Below are 17,873 nucleotides of genomic sequence, written 5' to 3' on the forward strand. Positions count from 1 at the left end.
TCTCTGTGGCTGCACCACAGAGATGGAGGGTGAGATGGGGCCTCCTTTAGGAAAGCATACCAACGCTTAATTCTGTCTTATTAACAAGCATTGCCGCTACAATAGCAATTCAAATACAACAGCCACACTGCTGAAACCATATGTTTTACACACCAGACAGACCCCCTAACCTTATACAACCTTGCTGTGGCAGTGGCCCCTTTATTCATTTTTTTATGATGTTTTCAATATGGCACCATTAGACAGGCGGTACATGGTGATAGGAGGGTGCTATTCACGAGTCAATTGCTCTTCAAGCACAACAGCCACAGTGCTGCAACCAGGTGTTTTACACATCAGACAGCTCCCCTAACCTTATACAACCTTGCTTTGAGTTGTGGAATATTTCTTTATTTTTTAATGATTTTTTTACTGTAATCAAGTGTTGTGCTCATTAATAATAATAATAATAATAATAATTGCTTACACTTATATAGCGCTTTTCTGAACACTCCACTCAAAGCGCTTTACAGGTAATGGGGACTCCCCTCCACCACCACCAATGTGCAGCATCCACCTGGATGATGCGACGGCAGCCATAGTGCGCCAGAACACTCACCACTATCAGTGAGGAGGAGAGAAGAGAAATGTAGCCAATTCAAAGAGGTGGATTATTAGGAGGCCATGATTGGTAAGGGCCAATGGGGAAATTTGGCCAGGACGCCGGGGTTACACCCCTACTGTTTTCAAGAAACGCCATGGGATTTGTAATGACCACAGAGAGTCAGGACCTCCGTTTTACATCTCATTCAAAGGAAGGCGCCTGTTTACAGTATAGTGTCCCCGTCACTATACTGGGGGCATTAGGACCCACATGGACCGCAGGGTGAGCGCCCCCTGCTGGCCCCACTAGCACCTCTTCCCGCAGGACCCTTAGTTTTTCCCAGGAGGTCTACCATCCAGGTACTGACCAGGCTCACAGTTGCAGGGTGATATGGCTGCTGGCCATAATCAGCAGCCTTCAGTACTGAAGCAGGTGTGAGCCTGGTCAGTACCTGGATGGGAGACTTCCTGGGAAAAACTAAGGTTGCTGCTGGAAGAGGTGCTAGTGGGGCCAACACCACCATTAGGCAGGCCTCCTGACCTTTCACAGTCATGCTTTGTTGTGTGAAACTTTAATTATCTTTTTAGGATTTTTTGAACATGGCAACTTCCACCGAGATGGGTGGGGGGTGTCGAGGTGCTCTTCAATAGCTTTTTCATCAATACACACAAACGGATGTAACCAAGACACTCAGAACCTGTCACGCAGGGGCTGACTGCTGAGGATAGGGATCCATTGCGGTGCCCTTGGTAGGGTTGGCGCGAGACGCAGGCGTAGTCGGAGTAAACAGGCAGGGGTCCGAGTCCGGGAAGGCGTATGTCGAAGAAAACTCAGTCTTCACTCAGGTTGGGAGATTGTCAACAGATCTTTAATACAATCAGCTGAAGGGGAGATTATCACAGAGAAAGGGTTTCCCCTAGCACTCAAGACATGCTCACTGGACTGAAGTTATACTTTCCTTTTTTATACATTAAAAGTAGGCAATACTTTAACATATCAAAGGAAAATACAGGGAAAGGGGCAGTGTCAGAAGTCAAACAAACAGGACAGGGGTGTGCCATTTGGCATCCTACAATCTGTTTCAATTTTCTCTGGTTGAATGGGTGTGAGGAATCACAGGCTTTAGTTATCACCTAAGACAGTGGTCTTAGGTGCGAACAGAAAACCTTTCCCACACATAGTCACTGTCCTGACCTTTTGACTCGGTCTTCCACACGTAGCACAGGCGTAGGCACAGAATCGACAGGCGAAAGTGTAGTCGAGGGACTGGCAGGGGTCGGAGTCCGGGAAGGCGTAGAAGTTGCGTCGGTGTGGATTCAGAAGGCAGAGGCGTAAACGAAGAGACAGGCTGGGGTCAGGATCCGAGAAAGCGTAAAACAGGCGAAGGTGCAAAATCGAGTGGCTAAAGCGGAAAAGCGGGGTCGAGGTCCAGGGGAGAAGTCGTAGTAAGGCAAAGGTGTAGTTAGTACGTAAGCTCCGGGAGAGAATCTCAATCGTGAGCAATGACCGGGGGGCAGATGAAGGTTTAAGCAGAGGACTGATTGACACGTGCACGTTTGGTACGGGGAGAGCTCGTAGGAATGCGGGAGCGCTTGCCTGCATGAGGGAGATTCGTGGCAAAACCAACAGAATCAACCTGAACTCATAGAAAAACAAGAATGCCCCCGAGACACCTGCACCCCCCCGGACCACTCTGGTATCAACACCCCCAAACCCATCCATACCAGCTAACAAGACTCAGAATCGGTGCAACCCTCCAACCTGGACCAAGAGCAGGATGGGACAAGAACCTGCACCACACTACGCACCCCTCATCCAGACCAGCAGGACAGCCAGACCACAGACAGCACCATCATGTAACCCCCCTGTTCATTCCAACAGAAAAGCCGAACTGACCCCCACCAGCATGGCGACGCTGCAGCTCTGGTCACACCAGCAGGCCCAATGGGCTAAGAGCTGGGGGACATACAGATGCAGCCATTCAAAATGCGTGGGCGATACCGTATTATTTTCCAGTACGCTGTACGCAGTCTACTGCAAGTTACCGGTAAATACCGCGAGTTACCGGTAAATACCGCTAGTTACCATAAATTCTCCTATAATACGACAAGCAAAATAATAGTATCCGGAATTTCGGCAAGGTGGAGCTAATAAAGCTCAACCTCTCATGTTTGAGCTTTGGCCATCAAAGTCTTTAACGAAGATATTACTAATAGTATTAATAATGAATGACCTTGGACAAGCTGTAAGTGTAAACTCAAAGTATTGCCCTGGTCAACATTCTTTTTTTCATTGACCGTCTTTGTAAAAGTAACACCACAGCATTTCGCAATCACGCATTTGTTTCCAATCATGCAAAGTACAGTAATTTTTGAGAATCGATTCACCATGCCTTTCACATGCTCATAAAAGAGATTGATTTAGGAACATAAACATATTACCATATGCAAACTGTACTGTATACAGTATGTATATGTATATTTAATGTCTTAACTTTGCCCGTTTAAGTATTGAATATTCATATCTAATTTTACCACTGAAGGGAAATCTTAGTAGCTGAGCATAAAAAGAATAGGAGCATACTGCAACGCGTGTGAAGGCCATAAACTATATTAATTTTGGAACATAAACATACAGTATATGGCTGGTCTCGGTACTTTAAAGAAAACATACACGAAACATGGTTTCATTATGACCAGAATCGGTCTTGAGATATTTTTAACTTGATTTACAGTATTTGAGAGGTACAGTGCCTTGCGAAAGTATTCGGCCCCCTTGAACTTTTCAACCTTTTGCCACATTTCAGGCTTCAAACATAAAGATATAAATTTTTTATTTTATGTGAAGAATCGCCAACAAGTGGGACACAATTGTGAAGTGGAACGAAATCTATTGGATTTTTGAAACTTTTTTAACTAATAAAAAAATGAAAAGTGGGGCGTGCAAAATTATTCGGCCCCCTTGCGTTAATACTTTGTAGAGCCACCTTTTGCTGCGATTACAGCTGCAAGTCGCTTGGGGTATGTCTCTATCAGTTTTGCACATCGAGAGACTGAAATTCTTGCCCATTCTTCCTTGCAAAACAGCTCGAGCTCAGTGAGGTTGGATGGAGAGCGTTTGTGAACAGCAGTTTTCAGCTCTTTCCACAGATTCTCGATTGGATTCAGGTCTGGACTTTGACTTGGCCATTCAAACACCTGGATACGTTTATTTGTGAACCATTCCTTTGTAGATTTTGCTGTATGTTTGGGATCATTGTCTTGTTGGAAGATAAATCTCCGTCCCAGTTTCAGGTCTTTTGCAGACTCCAACAGGTTTTCATCCAGAATGGTCCTGTATTTGGCTGCATCCATCTTCCCCTCAATTTTAACCATCTTCCCTGTCCCTGCTGAAGAAAAGCAGGCCCAAACCATGATGCTGCCACCACCATGTTTGACAGTGGGGATGGTGTGTTGAGGGTGATGAGCTGTGTTGCTTTTACGCCAAACATATCGTTTTGCATTGTGGCCAAAAAGTTCGATTTTGGTTTCATCTGACCAGAGCACCTTCTTCCACATGTTTGGGGTGTCTCCCAGGTGGCTTGTGGCAAACTTTAGACGAGACTTTTTATGGATATCTTTAAGAAATGGCTTTCTTCTTGCCACTCTTCCATAAAGGCCAGATTTGTGCAGTGTAAGACTGATTGTTGTCCTATGGACAGACTCTCCCACCTCAGCTGTAGTTCTCTGCAGTTCATCCAGAGTGATCATGGGCCTCTTGGCTGCATCTCTGATCAGTCTTCTCCTTGTCTGAGCTGAAAGTTTAGAGGGACGGCCAGGTCTTGGTAGATTTGCAGTGGTCTGATACTCCTTCCATTTCAAGATGATCGCTTGCACAGTGCTCCTTGGGATGTTTGAAGCTTGGGAAATCTTTTTGTATCCAAATCCGGCTTTAAACTTCTCCACAACAGTATTACGGACCTGCCTGGTGTGTTCCTTGGTCTTCATGATGCTCTCTGCGCTTTCAACAGAACCTTGAGACTATCACAGAGCAGGTGCATTTATACAGAGACTTGATTACACACAGGTGGATTCTATTTATCACCATCAGTCATTTAGGACAACATTGGATCATTCAGAGATCCTCGCTGAACTTCTGGAGTGAGTTTGCTGCACTGAAAGTAAAGGGGCCGAATAATTTTGCACGCCCCACTTTTCATTTTTTTATTAGTTAAAAAAGTTTCAAAAATCCAATAGATTTCGTTCCACTTCACAATTGTGTCCCACTTGTTGGTGATTCTTCACATAAAATAAAAAATTTATATCTTTATGTTTGAAGCCTGAAATGTGGCAAAAGGTTGAAAAGTTCAAGGGGGCCGAATACTTTCGCCAGGCACTGTATGTCTTAACACCGATACTACAGTACGTAACTACTGCTCACGTATATGTTTCTAGGTTTATATTATGCATTTCATACGGTCAAATTACTTTTGAGCAACTAATAAGAAGCGTGAAACGGTATACCCAGGGCGTTTTAGTTTCGTTTTACTGGGACTCTGCTTTAACAATGTCGCCGTGGATTGATTAGAGATATCAAGTACATACAAGTCATTTTTTAAATGTTGTAGTTCGTCTTGTAAAAATGTTACGAGTAGATCATCTATCAACAATTACACAGGTTCTGTTTCCATATTCCGGATTTTGGTTATGTAATATTATTTTCTAAATTTCACGTTGTGAATATATGATTTGGGCAAACAGAGCCGCAAAGAAGTACATTATGGGTTGTTGTTTTTTTTTTGCAGTTTTATCTAGAACAAGCGATGCTTAAACCTTTGTCTGATTCTTGTGAAACTATCCACACGACAGTTACAGTACCTAGGAGTTGACTTCAGTGATGTCACTGATGGGATGTTTCTAAAAATCCATCCTCTGTAAAACGTCTTCTCTAGTTGTCCTGCATATGTATTCGCTAATGAAGCTGTGTGTTCTGAGCCTGGATCTCTACATTTCTGTATGAACCAGCTTAGAGGGCTAAAGACAGCTTGTGTTTAAATTGAGTGTAAGGCAATTTATGCTTCTAAAGTCATGGTCAGCATTTATTATTGTACTGTGCTGTAAACTTGTTCTGTGCCTAGTCACATTATTTTATAGCGTTTTTATAGCGTTATCAAATCCGGTGGTGCTTTGTGTTAGTTTCCTGACTCCCATGTCACATGGTCTGTGATTGAAACCTGTGAAACCGGTATAATTCGTCACAGCCAGCACTCCGGCAGAGAGGGGGTTGTACTCGTAAAGTAGAAGCAGGCGAGATTTCCAGCGAAAGACACCTCCCACTCCCCCCCACCCTCATACGATTCAAATTGTATTACAGCATTGTAATTACACATTGTAATTGTATTACAAATTGTACACATGCTTAAAAGAGAAGAGAGAAAACGCAAGCCTTCTTCAGGTGTGAGGGTCTTCTGCTCAGAATGAAATGCTAAAATGTAATGTAGGCTCTGAATGGGTTCAATTATGATTTGGGCTTGATTAAGGTTGCTGCCTTTCATCTAAAACCCTACTTGAATCCTTCTAAACTAAAAATCAGTGTAAGTGAGTTCTAAATAAAGAGGTATCCAGGTAACAGTGAAACGGGCGGACAGTCTAGGGAGATCGCCCGTTTTCCATGTAAATAGTTCCCTGGTTCCGCACCCCTTGGTGTTTCTCTCGCTCTCTCTCGGGTCACCTGATCATTAGCTCGAAAGATTTCAGTGCTTTGTGTATATTCTAATGGTAGTGGGGGCAGGGTGTGTGGGAACAGGTTTGGTTGAAATTGCATTGGAGATCTATGTTCTTCACACCTGAAACATTTTCTCTGAAAGCATTTTCTTCGCAGTTTAACCGATCTTGTTACAGCATGTTACAGTTTACTATTATTAACCATATTAATTTTAAGTGCTTAATGTAAAATCTTGTAAAAATATATTTTCATTGTTCAAATATACATTAAGTCTGACTATCATATAATAAGTTAAATACAAAACTAAAGAAAAAATAGGGTTAAATATAATTCAAAATATTTGGCTAACAATGTTAACTGTTTATGAATAATAAAATGTATTAACTAAGGAGTAGGATGACACAGTTGTTAGTATGTTTTTTGTTTTGTTTCTTTTTCATAAATACAACAGTAGTACCTGATGTCTCAGTGGCTTTCAAAATTAAATTATGCATGCAAACCTGTGAACTAGAAAGATAACTAAGATATCCACCCATTTATAATGGTGGCGAAGTGGTTAGCATTGATTTCATGCAGCACTGGGGTCCTAGGTTCAATTCCTGACATCCTGTGTGTGTGTTAATATTAATTAAAATTAATATCGTTTATGACCTTCAGATGCGTTATGCTCCTCTTCTTTTTATGCTCAGCTACTTAAATTTCCCTTTAGTGGTAAATTTGCATATAAATATTCAAAACTAAGCGGATTGAAACGTGCACAGTAAATACATTAAATGATTAAATCTTTTCACTACCAACCAATGCGCCACGAGTGCCCCTATCAGTCATTTTGGTCAGCCAATCACTTACCGCGGTGCCCTACGGTGCTCTGCGGGTTGGTTACTGTACCGCAGGTTTTTAACGCTCATTTTGAATGGCTGCATCTGTATTTCACTTCAGCTTTTCACTCTTGCTTCCTTCCAATGAGGACGGAGCTGCGGGAGAAAGGGCGCTATAGAGGATCGCTGTGGAGAGCTGCTGCTGTGCTTTGACATCTGAGCTCTGTGGAAAACGATCTCAATACAATTCTGAAAAACGCGACTCTCCGAACGCCAGCCGAACAAGTCTCCACAGCCGAAGCGCTGTGTCTCTTTTCAGCTGGCGATAAACCTTTCCTCGATCCTTTGCGGACTTGTAAAACTGTTCATGATCAGAATAAAAAACGCTCACGCTAATACACAAGCACCCTTGTCTCGCCAAAGCTGACAAATAAACAGACGGACAAGCCGCACTGCACGTGTGAACAGGGGAATGAGCGAGCGAGCGGGGATAGGGCGCCTCCTGCGCTTAAAAGCTTACAGCACCTGGTATTCCCAGGCGGTCTCCCATACAAGTACTAACCAGGCCCATCCCTGTTTAGCTTCCGAGATCAGATGAGATCAGGCATGCTCAAGGGGGTGTGGCCGTAAGCAAGAGCAAGGCTCGCTGGCACCATTCTTATAGAGAGGACAGCTCCGTCACCTCTTTTACGACGCTGCTTTTTTTCCCTTGCGTTTTTCTCTTCTTCCCACGTTCTCTCTCTTCACTGCCTTCGTCCCCGCTCTATTTCACTTCAGCCTTTCACTCTTGCTTACTTCCAATGAGGACGGAGCTGCCAGAGAAAGGGCGCTATAGAGGATCGCTGTGGAGAGCTGCTGCTGTGCTTTGACATCTGAGCTCTGTGGGAAACGATCTCAATACAATTCTGAAAAACGCGACTCCCAGAACGCCAGCTGAACAAGTCTTGAAGTGGAAATCTAATAAGTAAATTGATTCTTAAAATGTAGAGAGCTTTGCAAAAAATTTATTGGTGCTTTAAGATAATATATTTCAAGGATGTAAATGCTGTGCTACAGTACGTGCAGAATTTTAGAAAACAGTGCATCAACAAAGTACACTGTCTGGGTTACTTTAGAAGACAATGTACCAAAACAATATATGCTGTCTGGGTCGTTAGAATTAGCTGAAAGTAACTGATTAGCTTTGAATAACAAATCCCGTGCTTCTTCTCTCGCTTTTTGATGTAATCTGTTTTCTCTTAGGGAAAGGGGAACTTTTAGAAGGGACAAAGCGCTGAGCTTTTTTACAGCACAACGTCTTTTAAAAACCCTGTACTGCTTGTAACAAATTGAGTCTCTGGTTGCACTTTGCGAAGTGGCAGCAGGGCTTGCAATATTGAAATAAAGACCTTACTCAGGTGAGAACTCTCTCTTGTGGCTTCCTTGATAGTTCCATGACAATTTGAGGGCTCGTCCGGGATCAGAAACCTGAATGCAAACGGCTACTGAAACTCCATCCGGACCCTGACAATTTTAGCAAAATTGGACGAACCTCAGAGGATAAATTGTTTATCCTTCCAGAGACGTGTCTGGAGAATTGGCAGCTGTCTGACGCCAGTAAGTGATCCTTAAAAATTAATAGTTTGAGAAGCGAGCCACAGGGGTGTTCTCACGCGGGTTTGATGAGTCTGGGACTCATATAAAGAACTTATCTTAACACAGACGTGTGGTTTTTGCTCTGCGGAGTAGTTGATGTGATAAGGTTCTAAGTAAGGCACAGATCGGTAAAAATGGGTAATTAAAATTCAAAGATGAAAATGGGACCGAGCAGTCCAGCAAAAGTACATGTACGACAAATTCAGATAAACAATTATAGCCTGGGTTAGAGTAAAAAAAATGTTTTATGTTCATGAACTGTAAAGCTAGGGTAATAGGTGTAAGGGAACTTGCACATAATTTATATATGATAATTAGGGACCCATAACTATGAAGGATCTTTGTAAGTGAATCAGAATGGACAGAGGAAAGTTAAATTAGGAAAAAGAAGTTTCCTGAAGAAACTTAGAAGAGAAGGAGAAGAAAGGAAAGAAAGTGAATTGGCAAACTTATGTAATGGAAAGAGGAATCACAGAAATAATGGGAAGCTTCAAAAAAGACTAGTCTTGAAACTAGAAGCTGCAAGCTGCAGCTAAAGTCATGGCCATGCCTTCTAAAAAGAAAAAGTCTCCACCGAAACTAGAAAGCGGTCCAGAGCGGTCCAGAGCCAAAGCCTTTTCAATTCTACAACTTCAGCTAGAATTGTTCTGCAAATTGGCACAGCTGAGGCAGTGGAACAATGTGTAGATTTTTCTAAGAGTTATTACTATTCTGGTGAAAGACTTCAGGAAAAAGAAGTGGTGTTCACTCAGGTGGAGGGGGCCGTACCAAGGCTGCTGACCACTGCGACTGCTGTGAAAGTCACGGAAAGGGTGCCCTGAATTCATGCTTCCCACTGTAAAAAGGTCACAAACGAACTGAGCAAAGCGCAGGAGTGATGTCTTCACAGGGATAGATGGGGATCACATGCTTGGGACTGATGTGCCCAGCCTTTTTCCTTTTTATGTGGAAGCCTGTCACCACCCAGAAAGAGGAAAAATCTAAATGCGAAGCCTCTTTGTATACAAACTGGCTGAATGAAACTGATAATGAGGGGGATATGAGTAATTTGTGGTATAAACTTATAAATCATACTGTAAAGTTAAAGACATTTAATGTATCTTCTTATGTATGTGCTTTAATGCCTCATTCTACAGCCTCACCCATTTCTCTCCTGGTTAGAATCACTGTTTGGGCCAGGGGGAATGTTTTTCTTTAAGTTACTAACACCGATTTTAGTAGCTGTGATACTTGTCTTCCTGTTTTTGTGTTGCTGTACGACATATATTATTCCAATGCTTTGAAATATGGTAATGAATATGTTTGCGCATCAGTATGGAGCAGGCCTTGGCCCTTGCTACACGGGCTGAGGTCGTGTTCGGGATGACTGGAAGTGCCAGCAGACGCAGTGCGCCCTGCCGGCTGACCGAGACGGCGATGGAGGAATCCAGCGAGGGGGAAGAGGAGCCAGCCCGGGCAGCGACCCCCGCGGAACAGCCCCGCACGCTGATTTGCAACCACTGCGGGAAGAGAGGACACCGAGCCCGGTTCTGCCGGGCACCCGAACCTCGCACTCCTCGATCGGCGTAGGGAAACGGGAATGGGGCGACTCAGCGTGGGGAAGGCTGCGGAGGCTGTACCTCCACTGCAAAATCGAGGACCAACCCTGCCTGGCCCTACTCGACACCGGTTCATCGGTAACCCTACTCCGGCCGGGTGTCCTCCCCGACACCGAGGGCACCAAACCCCCAGGATGGGAGGCCTCCAGCCTGTGGCTAAGGACTGTGACAGGACAGCTCGCTGCAGTCCGGGGGAAACAGGTGCTTGCCTTCTGTCTAGGTGCAGCGACGGTGCGCCACCCCTGCTACCTCGCACCCATCCAGGAGGACTGCATTCTGGGGCTGGACCTACTGCAGCGAGTGGGGGCCAGTTTGGACTTGAGCTGGCAGGAGTTGGTGTGGCAGGGGGAGCGACTTCACCTGGTGGAGGGCAGGCCCGGCGAAGGCTGAGGGACGCGGGCTTGCCGGAGCCGGGAGAAAAAGAGGCAGTGGCGGCGGCGGCTGCGGCGGCAGTCGCCGGGGCAGACCAGGCCTGTGAGCCGGGGAGCGAGCGTGCCGGATCCTGCCCCTGAGTCGGCCAGGGGGCCAGACAAGGCGGCGGCGGGGGCCGAGCGTTGCGTGGAAGCGAGGCGCGCCGTTGAGGACCTCTTCCAGCGGAGCTGCGAGGGCCTCGATCAGGACCAGCGGCAGCGGCTCCAGGAGCTACTCGCCCAGAACGAAGACCTCTTTGCGGCGAGGGATGAGGACTGCACCCGCACTGCCCTGGTCCAACACGAGATCAACACCGGCGACGCTCGGCCCATCCGCATCCCACCGGGACGCATGGTCCACGCCAATCGGACCGCCGCCGAGGAAAAGATCCGGGAGATGGCCGCAGTGGGGGTGATTGAGCCCTCCGCGAGCCCGTGGTCAGCGCCAGCTGTACTGGTAAAAAAAAAAGACGGCTCGTGGAGGTTCTGTGTCAACTACCGTAAGCTGAACGAGGTCACCCGGAAAGATTCCTACCCCCTGCCGAGGATAGATGACGCCCTGGACTACATCACCGGGTCGACCTGGTTCAGCTCCCTGGACCTCCGCTGCGGCTACTGGCAGGTACCGCTTGCTCCCGATGGTCGGCCGAAGACGGCCTTTTCCATCGGCCAGGGCCTCTGGCAGTTTACTGTCATGCCTTTTGGCCTGTGCAATGCCCCGGCGACGTTCGAGAGGCTGATGGAGAGGGTGCTGGCATCGGTCCCGCGGAACCAGTATGTGTTGTATCTGGACAATCTGCTGGTTCATGCCCGGGGCTTCGACCAGGCCTTGACGAACCTCCAGGCGGTTCTGGCCTGCATCCGCCGTGCTGGCCTGAGGCTCAACCCCCGCAAGTGCGAGCTCCTGCGGCGGGAGGTGAGCTTCCTGGGACATGTTGTTGGACCGCGAGGGGTGGCTACGGACCCAGGTAAGGTCACCGCAGTGAGGGACTGGCCGACTCCATGCACCGTCACGGAGCTCCGCAGCTTTCTGGGGTTGGCCTCGTACTACCGGAGGTTCGTCCGGGACTTTGCCAGCATCGCTGCCCCGCTGCACCGCCTCACCGACAAGGGCCGCCGTTTCGACTGGGACTCGGGCTGTGAGACTGCCTTCGGCCGGTTGCGTGAAGCTCTGGTGGGGGCCCCCGTGCTGGCCTACCCCGACTCGCGGTTGCCGTATGTTCTCGACACCGACGCGAGTGACTCGGGGGTGGGTGCGGTGTTGTCGCAGGAGGGGCCGGATGGGGAGCGCGTAGTGGCCTACTATAGTCGGGCTTTGACTAGGCCTGAGCGGAACTACTGCGTGACCCGTCGCGAGCTGCTGGCGGTGATGGCGGCGGTCCACCACTTTAGGCCGTACCTGTTCGGGACCCGGTTCCGGCTGAGGACCGACCATGCGTCCCTCACCTGGCTGCTCCACTTTAAGGAGCCGGAGGGGCAGATGGCGCGATGGATAGAGATCCTGCAGGAGTACGACTTCACTGTCGTGCACCGTGCAGGGTCTTGCCATCTCAATGCCGACGCTCTCTCGCGGCGCCCCTGCGAGGCCACGGACTGTCAGCACTTCGCCCGGCGGGAGCAGCGTGAGGAGGCTGTCCGCACCGTGGCGGGGGTGAGCACCGCGGCCACGGCCCGGGAGGGGCTGCTGGGGGTGGGCCTGCCAGACCTGGCGCAGCGTCAGGCAGCTGATCCTGATGTGGGGCCAGTGCTCCGCTGGAGGGCAGCAGGAGTGTGGCCTACGCGAGAGGAGCTCGCCCCGCATCCGAAGTCCGTCAAGGCCCTCTGCGCCCTGTGGGAGGCCTTGGAGGTAAAGGACGGGGTACTGCACCGGGGGTGGCTGGTACCCTCCAGTGGCGAGGTATGGTGGCGGCTGGTGGTGCCTTGGTCGCTCCGCGGGGCGGTGCTCCGAGCAGTGCACGAGCAGTGCACGCCAGCCAGGCGTGGGGCACTTCGGCGTAAAAAAACCCTGCAGCGTCTCCGAGGCCATTTTTATTGGGGTCTTTGCCACCGGGACGTGCAGCAGTACTGCCGAACGTGTGCGGTGTGCGTGGCTCAGAAGGGTCCCCCCGAGCGCTCCCGGGCCCCCCTCCAACAACACCAGGTAAGGGCTCCTATGGAGCGGGTGGGGGTGGACGTTTTGGGTCCGTTTCCGCGCACCGAGGCTGGGAACCGCTACGTCTTGGTGGCCATGGATTATTTTACGAAGTGGCCGGAGGCCTACGCCCTCCCGGACCAGAGTGCCCCCACGGTGGCCGATGCACTGCTGGAGGGGATGTTTGCCAGGTTGGGGGTGCCGGAGGAGTTACACAGTGACCAGGGGCGTAACTTCGAGGTCTTCGCCAGAGTGTGCCAGCGCCTGGGGATCACTAACACGCAGACCACACCGCTGCATCCCCAGAGCGACGGGTTGGTGGATCGGTTTAATCGGACGCTCGCCACCCAGCTGGCCACCCTGGTGTCCCGGCACTAACGGGACTGGGACCGCCACCTCCCCCTTGCGCTCTGGGCGTACAGGACCGCGGTCCAGGAATCCACCGGGTGCACCCCGGCCTCGCTCATGCTGGGCCGGGAAATGCGAACCCCGGTGGACCTGGTCTTCGGCCCGCCGCCCGGAGACGGGTCGGCACCGCCGGCTGGACCGGACTACGAGTGGGACCTGCGGCAGCGGATGCAGCGGGTGCACAGCTTTGCACGGACCCACCTGACACAGGCGGGTGTCCGGCAGAAGCGGTACTACGAACTGCGCTGCAGGGGGCCTGCCTTCCAGCCCGGGGACTCGGTTTGGGTGTACAACCCACGCCGCTGCAAAGGCCTCAGCCCTAAGCTGGCGCCGTCATGGGAGGGTCCCGCTGAGGTACTCGGGGTGGTGGGCGAGGTCTGCTACCGTGTCCGGTTGCGAACACGGGGGAGAGTGGTGGTCCTGCACCGAGACCGCCTGGCCCCCTACCGGGCCCGGGAGGAGGAGCCGTGTGGGGATGCTCTAGAGGAGCAGCCGGGGCTGTAGCTGGCCGATAGTGGGGCGTCCGTGGGTCGCCAGCCGTCACCGCGGCGCAGGGTTCCACAGCAGTTAGCCCAGTACGAGTACAGCCTGAGGGGGGTGTTCGACGTTGGTAAGACGCCAGACGCCAGACGCCAGACGCTTCAGGTGGGGGCAGTGTAACGCCCTCGCCTGGTGGTGAGAAGAAAGCGCCCCTAGGCGCTCTTAGTACCGCTGGGCATGCTGGGAGTGGTAGCCGGGGAAAGTCTGAGGGTCAGCACGATGACCAGCGGCTGACCCTACCTGTGTAAATAATGTCCTAGTAGTTCTAGTGCCCTGTGTAGTCTTGTAAAAGTATAGTATGTTGTTAGGTAATTACCACCCTAACTATGTGTACGTGTTCCGTCAGTCTCCTCATGTGTGTGTATATCCTGTGTTTGGTTTTGTGTTAATGCTTGTTTGTTAATCGCGTCTTCACTCGTCCTTTGTTCTGAAAAGAACCTGCAAATGCTACAGTATTTATTTTATAAACACCAGTATTGACACTTTGATCAGTATATTTATTATTAGTAGCCAGTCTTATAAATTTACAATTTAGATTAAGTCTGGTAACAGTTTTACAGTTAATTTAAATCATCAGACCACTAATGGAACTGAGAGCTGGGTGGAAATAAAACCAGGATACACATTTTAACCTCCAGGATCAGGAGTCTGATCCTCCTGGCCTCTTTACTCTGAAGATTCGTGTAAAACTCTTAAAAGCGCTTATTTCAGGGACTCGTGCTTGTCCTCTACTGCTCCACACGGGTACGCTTTGTAACGCAATAATCTGCGATGTAAACTTTTTTTTTCTGTTTAATGAATTTTATTCCTAGGTTTGTCGCTCTCCTTCTCCAACTGTGATGATTCGCTTCTCTTCACAGTCCGGTGTGTTTTTTTTTTGGGGGGGGGATTTTATATCTGTAAGAAAAGCCCCCCGGGCTCCGGACAGGAGTCTCCTCCAGCTCTGCTTTGTCAGAAAGAGCGCTGTGACGTCACAGACACCAGCCAGAGCGCCGGGATCAGAGAGCGAGACCGCAGGAGACGCGCGGAGGGAACTGAGGAGAATTATTGATCACTTATGTATCGACAACCAATTTATTCAACTGAAGGACCATAGAATAATCGATTAACTTCACTGATTGGTGAGTACTGATTCTTTTCTTGACCCTGTTTAAATATCTAGAAAACAGTCAATAAAGACTGTATCGATCAATTACCATAGTGCGTTTAGTGTTAATAATATTCAATCCGAAATTAAACAATGATTATTCATATTATTATTTAGGTAACTCTATCCTAGAGCTAGAAAATTATATTCCAAGTTGATAAATGTATGTAAGTAACAGTTTAAATGCATTTTTTCCAGTGTTTATAAATCATAAGTATGGTAACCACGGCAACAGCCGGCACGTCACTGTATGTGTCTAGGTGTCTCGCATTCGTCACAGAGGGCGTATGTGACGTCACGGGCAGCAACTAATACTACTACTAGTGTATTCATTTTAACATTAGTGAGAGTACAACTGGTAGTTTTAATGGTAGTGTTCATAACAAAGTGTAAATATTAATAACAAAGCGTTTGTTTGTTAATCGCGTCTCCACTCGTCCTTTGTTCTGAAAAGAACCTGTAAATGCTACAATATTCTTTACTCAGCAGCTTATTAAAAACAGCTCCCGTGATGTTCAAACCGATTTTTTACACAGAACACTGACACAGTTTTGCGTTCTGAATCTCTTTTTCTCGTGCGTTTATTTAATGTGGCACAATGCACTGGGATAAGGGTATTCTGTTCACAAACCAATAGCATTTTAAACCACAGCACCCACAATGCTGCAAGTAAGTATTTTGCACACTAAGCAGAGAGCGATGTCTTCCTCGTTAGTATAGTGGCGAGTATCCCCACCTGTCACGCGGGAGACCGGGGTACATCAGGACGGCCACAACGCAAAGTACTGACCCCTATACGATCACGGCGAGTTACCGATACACACGTGACAGGGCGGAAAAGGCTGTGCTCTCTTCGTGTGACATAATTTGGAAAAGTCCTGATGTTGCATTTCAACTGAGCCCCAGTATACATCGACCCTTCGACACTCTGAGTGACAACTCTCTTGCGTGTTTTCTCATATTTATGTAGTTTGCTTGCATGATGCCCAGAACAGCGGGGTTGTGTGCTCCCATATGGTCTAGCGGTTAGGATTCCTGGTTTTCACCCAGGCGGCCCGGGTTTGACTCCTGGTATGAGAATGTGTCGGTTTTGCCTCCTGGTTTCCAAAAGATCAGCACCGTGTACGAAGGAGCTGCATTAAAACTACTCGAACGTGCAAAACGTGCGAGAAGAGGGGGCGCTTGTTTCCAACTGAAACTTCTCGCGTGTGAGACGAGCTGATCATCGCTGCAGAAGGTGGGAGGGTTACTCTGGTAGACAGGGCTGACCTTCGGCAATAGGATTTATACTCTCCAAGATGATATTTGCACTTTCTGGAGAGGCGATTTTCTCCACTTCAGTAGCCCGATTTCGTCGATTGCGTGGAGAGGGCTGTAGAATGTGGCGCCGCCTTTCGTGCTCCGTCCATGACAGGCTTGCTGGTCTCTGGCGCACTCCAGTAAAGGCACTGGAAGCAGCTGAATCGCATTGGCGAAGCTTAGCGCTGGGCTGCTGGGTATGTCTTACCATCGTTTCTGTAGTGTAGTGGTTATCACGTTCGCCTCACACGCGAAAGGTCCCTGGTTCGAAACCGGGCAGAAATAGACTTTTTTTTGTCACCACGCACAAAAGGGAATTGGGGATTCGCCTAGCGCTGTGATCGAACAGACTCACTCACCTCTTAGTGTGGCGGGATCTGCACAGTGCATGTCGCAGCGCATCCTGCTTTCACTTCAATGCGCGTCCTGATGTACCCCAGTCTCCCGCGTGACAGGTGGGGACAGGTGACAGGTCCTATACTAACGAGGAAGACATCGCTCTCTCCGACCCCCGGCATCGTGTCCCGACCCACCGTACTGGAAGCCGACGCGTGCTTTGATTCCATTACAGAGCAGAAATGACAACCGAGGAGCCGAGAGATCATTTCAGCATCTCGCGTCTGAACAGAAAACACAAACGACCAACTCGGAATGACTTGCCGTTGACGCTTATCAAAGCGTTCTTTGTGCATCGAACAGACCCACTCACCTCTTAGTGTGGCGGGATCTGCACAGTGCATGTCGCAGCGCTTCCTGCTTTCACTTCAATGTGCTTCCTGATGTCGAGTCGTGTGCCATGCGGAGGCTCTGAAAGCGAGAGCAATGAAAAGGTGTATGACGCTGTGAAAGAAAACAGAGAAGTGAAAGGCAGTCTTTTCTCTAAGGAGGTGAAAGAAAAGCTACTCCCCGTCGGGGAATAGAACCCCGGTCTCCCACGTGATAGGCGGGGATACTTGCCACTATACTAATGAGGAAGACAATGCTCTCGCCGACCCCCGGCATCGTGTCCCGACCCAGTGTGCTGGAAGGCGGAGTGGAGTCCTGTCTGGAGCCGTGTTTGCAGGCTGCGGCTCCCCACGCTCTGTCTGTGTGTTGTCGTGTCCAAGAGCTCCTGGGAGGAAGAGAGAGCCCTCACACTCGGGGGCTTTTCCACGGTCTGTGTGAGGAGGGGCGGGTGTGTCCAGTAGCTTATTGAGCGGAAGCCTGGGGCGGCGGAGAGCTGTGATCATGCAGACCTTGAGGTGTCACCTCTTTGTCTGCTTTCCCGCCACCCCTCCGCCCAAGCTCTGCTCCAAAGTAGCCCGGCAACCCCTCACACCTGCACGTGTCACAACCTAAGGTGTGGTCATGAGACACCCATGGGGTGTCGTTCTGTTCTTGCTAATTGTTTCCTGCCCATCGCAGGCAGGAGTCCATGCGAGGAAGATGCGCTGGACAGAGCTCAGAGGGCGCACCTGGGTGGCTTTCCTTCTGAGTGACGTTCCTGCAACACTCTCCCGTTACTCTTGGTGAGCTCATGCCGCGACACAGGAAGGCTGGAGCAGGTGGCTGTGGGCTCTGCGCACCGCCGAAATAGCGCAGTTGGGAGAGCGTTAGACTGA

The 17,873-nt window shown here is 49.2% G+C and overlaps 1 non-coding gene and 1 pseudogene across 1 annotated transcript; one reads left to right on the plus strand and one right to left on the minus strand.

Moving 5' to 3' along the window:
- Positions 1-7,617: 7,617 nt before the first annotated feature.
- On the minus strand, positions 7,618-7,736 carry LOC148667513 (5S ribosomal RNA; annotated as a pseudogene).
- An 8,748-nt stretch (positions 7,737-16,484) lies between these two features.
- Positions 16,485-16,557, plus strand: trnav-cac (transfer RNA valine (anticodon CAC)). The gene has a single exon. It is a non-coding gene; the product is annotated as a tRNA-Val (tRNA).
- The last annotated feature ends 1,316 nt before the right edge of the window (positions 16,558-17,873 follow it).

The sequence above is a fragment of the Lepisosteus platostomus genome, chromosome 5 (assembly GCF_059453375.1).
Source record: "Lepisosteus platostomus isolate fLepPlt1 chromosome 5, fLepPlt1.hap1, whole genome shotgun sequence".
Classification (NCBI taxonomy): domain Eukaryota; kingdom Metazoa; phylum Chordata; class Actinopteri; order Semionotiformes; family Lepisosteidae; genus Lepisosteus; species Lepisosteus platostomus.